Source organism: Varroa jacobsoni, unplaced genomic scaffold (assembly GCF_002532875.2).
Source record: "Varroa jacobsoni isolate VJ856 unplaced genomic scaffold, vjacob_1.0 scaffold_1413, whole genome shotgun sequence".
NCBI classification, from domain to species: Eukaryota; Metazoa; Arthropoda; class Arachnida; order Mesostigmata; family Varroidae; genus Varroa; species Varroa jacobsoni.
This window is the reverse complement of record NW_019214315.1, coordinates 135,523-151,715: the sequence shown is the minus strand read 5'-3', so window position 1 is coordinate 151,715 and position 16,193 is coordinate 135,523. Positions and strand designations below refer to the sequence as shown.

Sequence of the window (16,193 nt, the reverse complement as noted above, 5' to 3'; positions counted from 1 at the left end):
TTATACTTTCGAATACACGAAACAGATCCCTTATAAACCTAGCCACAGGTGTGTGCATGTTCATTGTTTCAACTCTTTTCTTAGCTGGGTAATTCCTTCCACGTGCGTATAGCAGACCCGCAGCGTTTCAGGAACGATAAAACCAAACGGTTTTAAGATGACCAAGTCAAAATAAAATTTATGGGTTTAGTATTTTTTATTTATATTTTATATATATATTTTTATTTTTATTTAATAAAGCACAGGGCTGGCTTTTTGACATCAGCTAAGCAACGTGAATCCGTATCATTATCAACCAGTAATTTCGTATAGTACTATTTCAGGATAGGGATGTGGAATTTTTAGAAAAAATTCCTATCAGATATGCTCATAGAGGCTCAGTCATCGACAGCTTTCTTACTTAATTTTTACTCATTTCGACACGTTTAGCTAGTAAGTAAGAAAATAAATGTATGATTTTATTCAACTTCCATGTGGTTTTGGTGCGTGCAATGTTCGTATACATCGTTTCATATATACTTTACTCCTCCGTCTGTGAACGTTAGAGCCTGCTTGACCATGTCGAAGAAGGGTATGATATCGTTTTACACAGGAATAAGCGAATTGCGTACGCAATTCAGAGAGCATCGGTTCTAGCACCATGTTAGAGTGTAAATGCCTCTCTCATACATGACAGAGATGCGTACATACACCGCACGGACCTTGCCACTAGTCGAACTGTTTTTTTCCTAATGGAGACATTTGATACAAACATTGCCCCGATCCTAACAATATTTTCACTTTTTCCCTTGACAGAGTTCTAATTGCGGAAAGGAAATCGTCGTGTAATCTCAGCGAGACCATCTAGTCTAACCTATTATCTGTGTGTATTTTCCTTTAAGAAAGAAGCCATTATTTTTCATAGAGACACTGCAATTGCCGTAGGTACATGCTACCTGCAATATAGATCTATCATGAATACTAATTACATTGAAGGAACTAAGCTCAAACGTAGCGACAGGTCGGCTGCTTAAATGTCACATGGACTTCACACAGCTGAAAATACATGCGTATGTCGCATTGTAGTAGAGTCTTCAGAACTAAGAGTTCTGACTTGGATGATTGTGCAACGTGCTCAAATTTTGTCAGACGGTTAACCAGATCTTTATTTCATTAACGTTACATCATTCGTCGATAAAGTCATTAGCCGGTTGCAATTCCGGTTACTTCTTGTTGTTTTTTTCTTTAATTAAGTATAACCACATGGATTTTCAAATCGTCTTCGTTTTTACTTTAGATCGGCATTGCTCCAGGTATATCGCATATAATAATACACTCAAGCGAGAGCCCTGGGGTGCTTATGAAGTAACGCTTATAGAACCCATATTCCCAACGCTGAAAGCCAACGTTCTGGCTCTTATAGGCGTTACTGAAAATTTGCGCTCGATCGAATGAAGTAAATGAAGAAGTCAAGTGGGAATTATGCCAGTTTAGAAGTCGTAAATCTAGTCCAAGTGTAACCATCTTTAGAAGTAGAATTTAGAAGGTCCACATAATCAAAAAGACCTTAGAAATCAAAATTAACGAAACATAGAGACACACTACTACTTTGAGCTGGTATCTCGGCCGATTCAACGCGAAGTAGCAACGCTGTTCCTTGCGCCCGGTGTCCCCGTGATAGCGCAGTGCGTTACGTGTTTGCCTAATAAACTTACGAACAAAGGTGGTCTAACCTCGAATATGGGCATGGACGTAGTTCGTTCCGTGCTGGAAGTCAGCTGTTTGAAGCAATACCTAACGGCCATACTGCACATTAGGGGGTTCATTGAAAATACTTTTTGTATTTTTAATGAACCCATTATTGTGTGGATTGGATAATCCATATGTTACCAATCGTTCGTAAATAGCATCAAAGGCTAACTGCACCAGTATAAAACAAGAGATCGTACTTTGCTCGATTAATTGGTAGCGTTTCAAGGCATTACTTCCAAAACAATAACTAAGGATGAGGAAAATTACAGGCCGCAAGACTGATGCTACTTTTCCCTTCATTTTACTAATTTTACAGAAAACATCGTCAGGGGTGATCTTAACAGTCCAACTGCTATTTTTCGATTTAGAGTGCTTGCACGATGAGCGGGCTAAGTGTGTGCATTTTTTAATGAGTCGGCAGGATTGGAAGCATCCGGCTATCCTATACCGCAGTAAGGCCAGTTTGGACACCAACTCCTTTTCTTAAAAATCCTTATAAAGAAACAACATTCATTGGGTCCGTGAACTCAGATGAGCTTCGCCTCATACGGCGCCTCCCAGTTGACGTTTTCATCAGCCCTTGATTTAGTTAAATATACATCATTAGATTTGCGTAGCTTATCGGGACGAATAAGAAACGTGACTCGGTTAAGGCCAGTATTCTACCTATACGGATAACATATACCCTCAGAAAGTTCACTTAGAAGAGTCGTTAAGTTAAATTGATTTAGGAAGTTAAAGTCTGAATTCCATTAAGCAAAATTCGAGGTGATTGGTTACCTCCCTATCATAAAGAGTCAAGACATTGTCTATTTCACGGTTGCTTGTTTCGTAGAATTTTTTTTCGTATTTCGTAGAATAACTTGATATACAAATTAGACTATTACTGTATTATAAATTACAGGATAGAACTGTATTCCTTAAGTTTTGAAAAGCTTAAGATTATTAGACACATCCAATCAATGTTGGTTGACATCAAATCTCCTGGTATAGTAAATGGATGACCGAAAAGCGGTTTTACGTTTCGAGCATAGAGGGAGAAGTCTATATCTAGGTAAAACGACTTTGACGTGTGATGATGTCCAGCGCAACTGTACCTAAATTCAATTGACTTGTTTTAATACTACAGCATTACAATATGTTATCTCTAGTATATATTTTAGCCACTTGTGAATGCTGCATGGTAGATCAAAATATATCACGGAAGGCTATCCTGCTTGCAAGATTGGCCGCATCAAAATTATATTCTGATCAAATCATAGTTTTGGCCAAATCGTGCCTTAATAGGACACATCGATTAAGCTATGGTTATATTATATGCATGTTCTTTGTAGTCCATAGAATAACTCCTACTGACACAGGGCGGAACGCCAATCATCTTTTGTGGTCAATATGGCTGACATCCACGATAAACGAACAGTGATCAGGATATTGGATATTGCAACCATACGTTTGCCTTATGAAATTCCATGTTATTGGAAGTCCTCCGAACTAGTGGCCATTACATAGTATTGTCGATTCTCCTAGGATTTATACAAAATAATGTGTCTTTTGCGGACCCACGAAACAACGAATCATGCCTGTAGTTCCATTATGCATATTGTGCTTTGAATGCTAAAGTATCCCTGATTTTCAGAACATCGCAGATGAATCATGCAAACAAAAATTCGGTATTGGTTTTTAGCCTTTTTTTATTTGCTGCAGTCTCAAGCAAAATTCACAAGAAGCATATATGACGCCGAATTAACCGGCCTCTGTAACTGCAGCTGCAGATAGTTTCTACGGCACATCAGCTGCTACTTTCTCCAGCGCCCAGGTTTCCAGGTGATTTTCCGTCCCATTCGCTATCTGACATCGATCGTGGTACGACTAAGTACTGATTGGTGGACTATTCTTTCCAAGCATGATTGTTTATGGCCAATATAACCTCTCCGTGCTATCTAGCGCCATCTAGCGGCATTTTTGGGGGGTGACAATGGCTAATTTTAGGGTGAGGTGTGATTTTGCTTTAAATTTTTCGTTTACGTTCTTTTCCTCTGTTATTCATCGTCTGTGAGAGTCCTTCTTTTCAAGGCACTCTCGGTGTTGCGCCGTATAATCCCAGTTTTCACCGGCAACCTATGCTATACGCTTGGAGGATTTTTAAGAGCTTACACGACACTTGAGCACCACTATATGTCCTAAAAGAATATTAACTTCATTATTTCTCTGACAGGCAAGCGGATACTGCTCACGAACCTCTTCTATCGCCCCTGTACAGTGCACTCTTGTAAGTAGTTTTAGATAGAACAAGTTATGAGCTTTTCGATAAGATACCGGTGGAAGGCCGGAACCCAATTTTTCGAGTAGAAAGTGGAAAATAATAGAGGACTGTATCAATTTTCCGTCACCTGCATACGAAAAACTCGTTGAAAGGCTACACGCGAGTGTTGTTAGTTTGGCCCAACTGTTCCTTCCTAGCCTTTGTCACTGGCCTTGTGTTAAGCCTCTGTCTGTGCCGTGTATCTATCATCAGACATGTTGCTTATGAGAGGCATGAAGGTAAATGAATTGAAATAGTGACCACTGACTTAATAGAAATTGTTATAATATTTAAGCGTCGTGTTGTAGTCAAATAGTTATGATCCTTTTGCTCCAGTTTCCATAAGTTAGTAGTAAAAACAAACTTCAGTGTATATCCAGCAACTAATTATTTCCTCTCCTTTTTCCATGAGGTTTATTTATTACAGTTGGTGCTATTTCAATTATTTGCAATAACTAGTACCTCCTTCTTTAATCTCCAGTGACCGCTTTAGAACAGCTTATATGCCTGAGAAATTACCTTTGATTCAATTGTTTTCCTCCTTTATAGAACCATTATGGTTAATGACAATATTGCTAACGGTGGAAAATGGTAAGCATCAGTTTTACTAGCTGTCGGAATAAATGAAAATACCTTGGGTCCGAGGAAATATATCTCAAGTAGTGGTCTATTAACCAGTATAATGTCCTTGGTAAAGGTTGATATACCTGTATATTAGCATAGTATCTACCCACCAGGAGAGGGTGTTTTTCTTGCCTCTCCCATAAGTGGAGTCACTTATGTAGTTTATTTAGCCTATTCTATTCAGCACACTGTTCTAGGCCTTTCTCTCTCTCTCTCTCTCTCTCGCGCGCTCTGTGTGTGTATATTTGTGTTTTTAATTTTACGTTCGGCATCGTTGTTAGGATTTGTAAGCAACTACGTTACAAGCTCTTTTCTACACAACGAGGGGTTCAGGGTCACCATATGTAAACCGCTAGAACCAATCTTTCCAAGAGTTTCAGAGTCACCGCATGGATGTTCGCCAGGGGGTTGCCTTCCACAAAGACAGTGTCGCTCAATCCCTTTACTCACACGCCAGTATCGGGGGCTGGGATGACAATGCACCTCTAGAGAGTTATTCGTTTCAACAAATAATGATCAGGGGCGAAGCATCGTATCAGTTTTGTATAGGCCCAGTGGAGTAGAGCTTGACAAAAGGCGAGCGGTCGGTAGCTATATATAAGTTATAAGAAAAAGCATGTAACCAGAAACTGCCCCTTGTGAGGTCCGCACAGGTCATCGTGATCAGCATCAGCAATGCTAGTGGAGCGGTAACTTCGTAACGGCTTCTTTATGGCCTTCATGGCCGCCATGTTGATAAGCTATTTTCGGAAACGACAAGTAAGTAGGTCATACCAGGTAGTCAGCTAATTTTTTAATATATAACAGTCTGCATGGCCATAAGGTAATAAGGACGCTGCTCGGCCGCAGATCACGGAGAGATGTTCCGACCACCGACTGGAACCAGAAAACCGAATTGGTTGTTTTCTTTACAGGATCCGAACCTATTCAGTGCGCCAGCAGTGCGGGAAGTTTAGCCGAACTGCTACGATCCTGAAAATAGTTATTTTGCAAAGGCAAGTTTTGTTTTCAAGCTTCTGTCTCTTGAGGCATAGACCTCAACGATGTTTTTCCTAAACTAATTTTGCCGGTACTGATTTGACAACTAAAAAACGATAGTCTATAATAGCACTGCACTAAGAGAAACATGACTCAACCCATAGCTACAGCATGGTTATTGGATTTATTGATCGGCTGAGCCGGAGCAGCTTTTATGTAAGCATCCTATTCAGGTTCTGCACTAGTATGAGATGGTAGATACAACATTTTCCTGGGTTTAGTTATTTATCAAGCAATATCTGCTACTCACTGTATTTCAATGGAGTTTAACGTTACGACAATACTATAATCACAAACATCAAACTACTGTCGCCTCGAAGAGTTGACAAGGTAGCAGCGAAAGCGAGACGCTAGCGTAAAATATCGAGCTTGTCATTACTGGAATTAGGTAATTTGGTAGGCCCTTGTGTTCGGAGTCGTACGGACGTAGTCAGCAGTAACCATATGGATATTCTCCCATATATCCCAAATGCTATAGATACAATGCTTATCTAAATACTACCTATACATTATTGTACATTCAAATATAAAAGGTCAACATTAAGGCTCAAACTAAACCAAGTGGCTCCTTTTTTCTGGAATACACCTGAATCCAGTTTAGCTTTAATAGTTTTTTCTTACCCAATTTCTAGAAAGAACAGTCTGTTCTACCAAAAAAAACTGCGTAGATATATAATGATGCGCGTGATGGCAGCAAACTCAAAATGTATCGAGCTCTTGAAAAAAGTAGAATGTTGACTAAAGTGTCTGCCTAATTTTACCACGTTAGGCTAGAAGCTTCTATTCTTCTTGCCAACTATAAGCGACACTTGAATCGAGACCTACCGATCATCCCAATACACTGACGACAACTCGAATTTCTGCTTACATTAAGGGGATTTAATAGATTGATTCAAATAATTAATGCGTGCTTGCCTTGCTAAATTATATAGAAGAGCTTAGAATTGAGTTAGATTAACCTTTAATTTGTTTTAATAAAAAATTAACGATTTTTCCATTGTTGACGCACATCGCTGACACGTTCGCGTCGTCACAAACCTTTTAGGCTCTCCCTAGGTTCTGCAGTATATAAAGGTTGAACGACCCCGCTATCGTCCGATCTAACCTAGCTTAGGATACTCTAGGGATTTCAGGTTTTCTAGATGAAATCAATACGTCCGTCACATACAACGCATATGCTGAAATATTTATTTTAATGAGGATTAATAAGAAAGACATCTTAATCTAAGTTCTAACAGAGAAACATTTTGATACAAACAATAGATTAACTGCATTTGTCTTTGTATCGTGCGGCTAACCTCCGGCACGGAATGCACGTAACTCCTGGATCATGGCGAAGATTACGGGGTGAACCACACTGCGGCGCATTATCAGTTAAAAAAAAAAGTCAGTAAATAAAAAATAGAAAATTGATATCTCCTTACGCTTAATGCTGTACCATTACGGTTATCTTCATTTTTTTTCCCTATCGAGCGTGTGTCAACGTTCTGTTATTCACTGCATAGTCGACACTTTAGAGCTCAGCGTTGCAAAGGTTATTAATTTCTTATATGCGTTTTTTGTTCTGAGATACGCGATGGTCTCTTAGTGGCATATACATTTAGGCCTAAAGAATGATTGTGTTAAGAAGTACCCTTGGCAACGCAATTATAACCTATCACAGTAACTCTGTCCTTGTCGCAACACCTAAGGTAACACTCGCAAAGGATTTAATAAAACATAATACAAATGGTCCAAGGGGGTTATCTTCTTCGATCGTAACCGAACAGAAATACGTTAAGAAAATGGATTATTTATATGTGGCACGCTAATTCCAAATCGTCAAAACGAACGAGATTCAGTATATTGACGATACTGTGGCGGAAAATAACAATATGAGTCATGTGGCCCCTTCGGTATGATGGAGTGCACGGATCATTGCGACGGTTTAAAAAACTATCTAGATCTATAAAAAAAATCATAGCTAATAACTAATTTTGTTTTTTCAAAATCCACATTGTGTGCGCAATTGTAGAGGCCGCTTGAGCCAATAGAAGATAGACTTTGCTAGAAGGACACACAACGTTACACTGCCTGCTTTTACCAGTCTTTTTTCGTCATTCGCCCTTTTAAACATCGCGTCCTTTTCACAGATTAGAAGACAGATATCGGATATAATCATGTTTACACTGAGAAAAATAATCACGATTATCTAAAGGGTTCCATTAAGAGCTAATTAACTTATTGATGTTCCTATATATAGTAGCTAAATAGCTGATGATGATCCAGGGACTGTATGCTTTGTAATGTGTTTTATTGATGGCTTGAGCTCATTTTGGACGTCATATCGCATCGATTAGATTGCGTAGCATAGCTAAAATTGTGATCGGTCTTGGCGGACGTTGTGCATGACCTGAAGGGTAAACTTAGAGCTTGATGATACTGACTCGTCAACTTCTACGGAACTTGTAAAAAAGAAACTTCCCACATAATTAAGTTTCCATATACAAGTCCATCGCTCTAAGCACATTTCGCGAATTTGTGCACGATGGGGTGCATCCGACTACTTACTAGCCTTGACAATATTTTTATTTGCCCTCTTTAAAAAATGCAACACTGCATAATTAGTAAAAAAAATGAGTTCGACAAACAGAAAATATGAACCTATGGGACTTGGCCCTGCAATCGAGCACGAGTCTACCAACAAACAGCTGATCTAGATACACGGAGCACGTGTATTTCTTTTCAGACACAAAAGGTATGGCTAATAGCTAAACGACACAGAGGGTGGCGACCGTTTGTTGACATTAATTCACATTCGTGAATGATAGTGCAGCGAGTATATTATATATAAAGTTACTTATAGAGTCTGAAACAATCATAAACGTTTAATTGTAAGTTATCTTGATAAATTCGGCTTTATATTCGGCGGATATAATGTATATTTCAGGTTTACTCTCAACACCGCTGTTAACTATTGACTCAGGCAGCAGGTCTCCGGCACAAAACAAAATACGTCTAGTTCCGGTTCCGAACCTAAACGTAGGACAGGAATAAGCCAACGCGTCACTTTTGAACTGTGATGGCGACGTGTTTAAGGAACTGACACGTATTGAAAGTACTTATTTGAACATGTATAGCAAAGGAAATGTGACTATAGGATGCTTGCCGAACAACGTCTAGCTTTAGAGTCTTTTTCAATATTAATTTTAGCTCCATAACAGATTACAATGTGGATTGATGGTAGCCCGAATCAATGTTTCAAAAAAGCACAAGGAAAAGAAGAACCGCACACATTTGTTTCACTTGCAGCTGGCCTTGCACCAAAGAAGATCGATGTCACGGTAAAGCTGGTAGAATGACTAAAATCACCACCTAACATTTGAAACATATCGCGTAGATCGATCAGGATAAGATACTCGTCGCTCTTACGTTTGATCTGCTGCCATGATCTGTGATGGACATTGATGTTGCTTTTTCTTCTATGTACGTCCTCTACTATGTTCCATTAATGCGAAGGTCTGAATACAGGCGTAAAGACGATGTAGAGACCAACACAGACGCTGGGCCAAGTGAAGCTGCGTTAATTCATTGCGCTTCTTTTTTTTTTTATAAGAACGTTGTTTACGCAAGTATCAATGCAGATATTAACCCAAAAGCAACGGTCAAGCCTAGTCGTAACTGGACTATTTAATCAGTGAATTCACCGAGCACCGGAGCTATTTCTGGTAATGTGACCAGATCCATTTTGTGCTCGATAGACTTTTCCCGCCCATTTAGCTGCATCGCCAGTCAGGCCCATCGTTGCGCTTTTGAGTACTTTTTTCTCTATTGACGAAGACAATAGTGTGAGGAAATTATACCAATTCTAATGGGCACATAAGAGAGTCCCGATAATTTAGGATAAATTGGCATAATGGCAAAAAGCATTTAGCCTAACAAATGTGAATTTTTTTTTAACACGAACAACTATACTACATAACGATGCAACAAAAACAGTACTCCGAGACGCTAATTTTGACGTGCTAATGCCAAAATACTTGAATATACAAGACGCTTTAAACACTGAAAATACAATGTTAAAACATCCTATGAAGTGTGAATTACGGAACAGACAAAGGCTAACCCTTACGCAAGAAACAGTTTTTTTACGTATCAAGCATTTCAAATACTAAAGTAAGTATTTTAGAATATAGTGAATTCAGTCCTGTAGAATTGAAAAGTCTTCGTTGAAGAACTGAAAAGAGATTATTGCGAAGGTAAATAGCGTAAAAATAAATAATTGAAGTTGTCCTCTGAAACCGATTATGTAAATCGTGAGAGGGAAGTACAGCCAAGGAAATGGGCAAGGTATTAGCAGAACTTGTAATAACCTTATTTTTGTACTGAAAAAACAACCGATTCCGATACCTGCAAATCTGCATGAGTCGCGCACAGGCAAACGCTACGTGGACACTATGGCAGGAAATTATAATCCCTGACGGCAGAAGCAAAATGTTCAACACGAAGGGCTCTATATGTTTAAATAATGTGATCGCGCTTCGATACATTAGGTTGATCCACTCTGTTTCACGTAACTAGGCTTTATTTAAGAAAAAAAAAAAAACGTGGCTTTCTTTATTACATAGGTTAAATTTCAATTTCGCTTGCATTAGTGAACCTAAGTATCAATTAATATCGTATCTTGCAATGATTTCGGCAAATATAATATAAAACGGATTCTACCCGCAAAGTCTGTCCTAGTTAAAACGCTACAGTATGTTAGCTTATGAGCGCGGACAGTCGTAAAATATCGCATATATGAAGTTAGTAATGCCTACCTAATCGGTAGTGATACGTACCACTATAAGTTGTACTTATAGCCCAACTACAATAGGGCTACGTGGGTTAATAAAAGGATTCTCCTTAATGTGGCATATGATAAGCGCAGTAGTTTATAAGTAGGTAACAAATGTGACTTGGACCTTATTTATTGGAACTTTTACATCAATCAAATACTGAATTATTGTTTAGCATCAATACCATTACTGCTAAGGTATCATTGAATGGTCAAAGTTGAGAAATCATAATAGACCTGTAGCACTTTGATTGCTATAATATTATCCATATTCGCTCTATGAAGACCGGAGTCTAGCTGATAATATGGATTCCTTCGTGTCCTCGATGTCATTTTTCGGGATATAACGGGCTCCGCTATTTACATCATATCACACAGCAAATCGGGCTCGGCTATTCTAAGTGATAGTTGTAAATCATCGCGCCCGACACAGAGGAATAGGCGACTTTGTTTTGTGGCCGTGGGTCAGAAACTTGAAGTCACTAAGATTCTGCCAGCAAAAAGTTGGTCGTTCATAATAAATCGGAGACCCGGCAAGGCAGTAAAACATTGGCGTCCGATATGCATCACCTATAGGGAGGAAAGGTACTATTGACAATTCGAGGAGTCGTTGCAAGCTTTCTACTTACTTGTTTCGGGTGAGCGTTTGTAACTTCAGACAATTAAACTTACAATTAAATAAAAAAAAAAAACAGAAAGAATAATTTTCTATTCAAAAGTCCTTTTGGCAGTCAAGTAAATGGAACAGAGTTTCGCAATACCGCACATGTGGGCTAACGAATGTATAATACTAAGTGCATGTAGACTCATCTAGACTACTTTAGTCGCCACATATATGAGCTAACGATTATACAGTACCACAAAAACAATGTCTTCAACTAAAGATCAAACATATAGACACCGGTCGCTGTTTTTCGATGCCAATATAATCCTCTCTGCTAATATGCAATTAGCTATCCTAAAGGATTTTCCATGTCGCCGATACCTAAAGACTGACACGGCATGTTTGCTTAGTCTGGAAATTAGTTTGGAAACAAACAGTCGATATATTCTCTATAGAGGCCATTGCTATTGGCGTCCTAAGTGACCACACCCGAATGACTCCTGAATATGAAAGTGACAAAACTTTCATCTAAATATCTGCAGTATTTTCCACTTCATCCTTCCGCTAATCTCTATATTCACTGCGGCGGAAGACCAAGCTAAGATCCGTCCCCGAACTCACACGAGGGAGTACGTAAGATTTTTCAGTAGTTATTAATCTTAATCGTTATCACCTATTCGATATCAGGATATAGCTTGCTTGTTCTGTTCTTTCTCGTATGGTGTTTCTTCGCCAAAAATGCATTGCGTAGCTCTGTATATCTCTTGACAAACAGAGAGGTACGTATTCTGCTTCCTAAGCCAACAGTATTGATCTACGATTGAGCTGTATGAGTTTACAAAGCCCCCCAAATCTGCTGTCCGTTTGACCCACAGCTCTTACTTGTTTTTTTTTTCGTACTCTAACACTTTCTTAAATTCGGCATGTGAGCTTGTGAAAGATACAGATGCAGCGGACGAACTCACGAACCCATCGTAACGGTGACGGCGTCGTCGTCTGCGCCGCTCGTTACAATGTAGCACGATGTATCTAATTTGTGTAAATATTGCATTTGAGAGTGGACGCCGGTGACCATGGCACCACTTCTTGAAAATGCACGGTCCTGTTATATCACGTAGGACGCCTTGTCGCGTTGCTTAGCGGCCTCGTTCGGGCCGGCTCGCGTTGAAAACGGCCGGATACAACTGTATCGTCGATGTAGGCTGTGTCATACCGTTTAAATATTCACTACTGCGCAAATCGTACACAGCCTTTTCCCCTCGACAAAGAATGAATACGCATGAAACATCGATAGTATAAGCAATGACAATGATAGGGTAGGAGAATTTTCTTTGTCCAGCCCTGTACAGCTTATTCCAGCAAGCACAACGTATGCACGTACACACCAAGCATCTGCTTCGTTATACCGTCCCTCTAACTCAAATAGGATATATCGGTGTCTATATGTGTAAAAATGAAGAATCTATCTTTCGTAAAAGAAGCTAGAGGGACGTAATCAGGAAAAAAATGATCCCGCTGTATGAGCGGTTTCTGCACAGAAAAAAAGCCAGGAAACTGCACGCATTTTATAAATATTGGTTGATATTTGTAACTTTGCTCTATGTCAAAGGAATAACAAAAGGAGTTTTAAAATGATGACCAAGCAGCCTATGATGGAAGAAGTGGACGCGATCGTAAACATCAACGTTTACGTTAGTTAATTAGGTGAGTACCTCGGCAGGCTTTGGCTTTATATACTGGTGCTGTCAAAGCCTCACGTTATCTTATTAAAAAATAAGATTGTAGCAAGTGACCCTCTTTTTGTAAGAAAAATGTTATGTAATATTGATGCGATGCGCACGACTTTCGCCAATGCTGGTAGCAAATGAATTGGTCAGGGAACTTATTTGCCTAATTACGTTTTATACAAAGCTGTAGAACGTAACCTTCCACCGCACCGTTTGCTGCTCTAAAACACAGATAGCTAGCTACAGGTTTGATCACTTGGTGCTTCACGCAGGTGATAATCGTAGCAAACGATTATATATACGAAAAAGGGCTCAATATTTCTACAGCTGGGTTACCCCACTAACAACAGATTTGGCCCAGCAGCCTTGAGAAAAAGCGCACACGAAGTGGATTGTCACTTAATTGTTGTAGTCATGAGACTGAGTTCTGAGTTAGCTACTTTTGCTTGTTAACTCAAGTAACAGTTAACAAAGGATTGCTATGCATCCGGCTACTCAGCTTCTGGCTGCTTCGCTAGTGGAACCGCTGGACGTGCGAACAGGTAAACCTTATAGCAAGTACTAAAGCAGTTTCATTTTACATACTCGAGGACCTATCCACTGATCGAGAACGTGGTGCACAGCTGTAAGGATTACTAAGGACGACGGCTGCCCAAAAATGTATAAAGAAATATATATATATATATACACATTTGTTCCCCTCGAGTATAGACGATCATTTTCTTCTATGAATAATAATTTTACCGCTATTGTTGCCAAAGTGAAATTCAAACATCTTGGCATGAGCCGTGCTACTACTGCATAATTTATAATACGGTTTTTATCAGCTGTTCTATGCAGAATTTAGTACGTATTTTCCTGTCAATTAAATACCCTTTTTATAATATGGAAATTAAACCTGAGAACTGCGGGACAACTAGAGCAATACAAGCAACCTATAAAGCCTGTGTTACGAATAAGGAACCCTATAAACAATTTGATGAGTGAACCAATGTAGAATCAACGCTTGCTACTGCAGCTCTCTAAAATTGTACGACGGACAGGATTTAAATGCTACTCGGATGTGCGTAAGATTCTTACTGCAGCTTTCAACACACACTATTAATAGGTGCCCATAATATACCTATTTTCCGAATTTGGCTTGCAAAAGCACACAATTACAGATCTTTAATCAGATAACCGTACTTCTCTACGGAGTATTATGTCTTTCATACCTAATATAAATCATTTGAATGGTAAAAGGTCCAAGATAAATCATACATATATTATATTTTTATTGGAGAAAAACACAATATTTGCTTATTTTTAGCCAGTAATTACCATTATGGGATAGAGTTGAATTACTGACCTTTTATAAGTTACCTGCAAAAAGAAGCTATTTTGAAAAATTAAAACAAACACTACGGACATTTTTACTATTATTCATAAGAATAGTTTTACTAGGTTATGTTGAGCACTAGTTCGTGCTCCCCTTGTGTGCTGACGATCGGGCACTGTTTCTATTTCTCGTCAAGTGCCTGAAAAAGCAGGCCAGATTTTCTAATCGGTTGCTTTCGCTCGAACCAATAGACTACGATGATGATGATCGGCTGGAATGACGAGAGCTAAAGGAATCATTGTGGCTTGTATATACAGCGCTCATTTGAATTTCTTTTGAACCTAGTGGATTCTTGAACAGTGCCGACAGAAGCTAAGAACCATAAGTACCTTCAGCAACTGCATATTCGTAAAGTTAAGAACTTCTATTCATACACAAATAGAGGATTTTGACCTGACGTGTCTCGCAGCGTCATTGCCCACTCGTGCCCCTGTTCATCCTTTGAAATGTTTTCACTCAGCATATTATGTTTTTGAAAAGAATGAATGCATTTCAAGTCTTTAAGATGACTGGTTGCCTCTATAACGTTTCATATAATTAGTTTTATTATGTAAGCTCGTATATTGTCATTGTCAATATAAAAATTAACGCTAAGAGTATTGTAGTTATATAGGTATATTATGGCGGGAAGTATCAGTCCTGGCCTTGAGTACCGACCACTGAACAAATAATCTGCGTCGATTAGCAGCTAAACTCCTAGAAACAAGCGGCCTAACCGTCAAATGGATTTGCATTTGGTCCAATTATGATTCATTCTGTTTTCATGGGCTTGATCATAACGCGTCTCTTAAAAGTTCCATTTTATTTTGCTTCCGCCTAGTTACACTGCCGGTGGCCATCCAAAGAAATGCCTAACGGTTTAAGTACTAGACGTAAGACTTGAGACGTTCCCGCTCCAAGTGTATGCACCTTCGAACTCTAGTTCGAGAAAAACGATAAAAAGTACTTTCTTTTGCTGCATTTCCTTAACCTCTCATAGTCCCACTTGAACAATATCTGCAAGTTTACTGTCGTCGGCTATCTGTATTTGGTAGCTTTGTAACAAGCTGCATTTTACTAATATGAACATTGACATACTCCTCGAAAAGGCGCAGGACTAGGAGAAAAAAACTAAAAGTTGTTGAAGGACCAAGGATCCCTTTGCATCAGCCCATGCTCATAGGAAGGCATGAAATGCTGAAGAAACAACGCTGCCAGCCGGTAGCCGTTAACGCAACTATCACGTAAGATAAAGCTGCTTAGCTAATGCGTAGAAATTACGGAAACTGGATTAGTTTCCAAGATTTTAAAAAAAGGGGGCGACGGCCCACCCAAAGAAGGCCTCTCAAAAAGGCTCAGTCTCATAAAATTGTGCCTGTACTGATCAAGTGTAGTCAAATAAAGGCGGAGATTAGTGCTTGTTATTTTCAGAATAATGATTTAAACCGGCTAAAAATTGAATGGTGAAAATCCTACAAAAGACTCTCAGTGTCAACTACGGTAGTTGCCTGGCGGAGTTGCATTCAGTATTTATTGAAAGAGATACATACGTATTCAACACATTCGGCTTGGCAAAGAAGTTGTTTTTCTTATTACAAAGCGTTTTTTTATGTATGTATGTGCGTAAACTGCAGATAGATGGAACTGACCGATGCTACCCGCACCATTACAAGAAATTTCTAAGGAAGAAATGCTACTCAGCCTTGCAATACCAACCGGAGTGCTTAATGAACCGGGAAACCCATAAGCGTAGATACTTACTGATGGTGAATTTTGTTTTGAAATGATGGCTGCGTAAACCTGTTAGACTTGTTTAAAGGCCCCATTGATTTGGATGGTTGTATTGTCAGGCTTCAGGTGTTTGCCTCTCATCTATTGCTTATCCCAGAAGGAACTGTGGCAATGCAGTTCGTGGCACGATATGAACAAATTTGTACTTTAATAACTTAGCGCTGTTTCTCACGTATGTTTCACATCCTACGAAACACATCGTA

At 39.2% G+C, this 16,193-nt stretch overlaps 1 long non-coding RNA gene across 2 annotated transcripts; it reads left to right on the top strand.

Annotated features, from left to right (window-relative positions):
- Positions 1-3,766: 3,766 nt before the first annotated feature.
- On the top strand, positions 3,767-7,983 carry LOC111269785 (uncharacterized). 2 transcript variants are annotated; one of them, XR_002685933.2, is made up of 4 exons: positions 3,767-4,000; positions 5,311-5,416; positions 5,572-5,652; positions 7,035-7,983. It is a non-coding gene; the product is annotated as an uncharacterized LOC111269785 (long non-coding RNA). The 2 variants fall into 2 exon arrangements; XR_002685932.2 differs by lacking the exon at positions 3,767-4,000 and adding an exon at positions 4,209-4,272.
- The last annotated feature ends 8,210 nt before the right edge of the window (positions 7,984-16,193 follow it).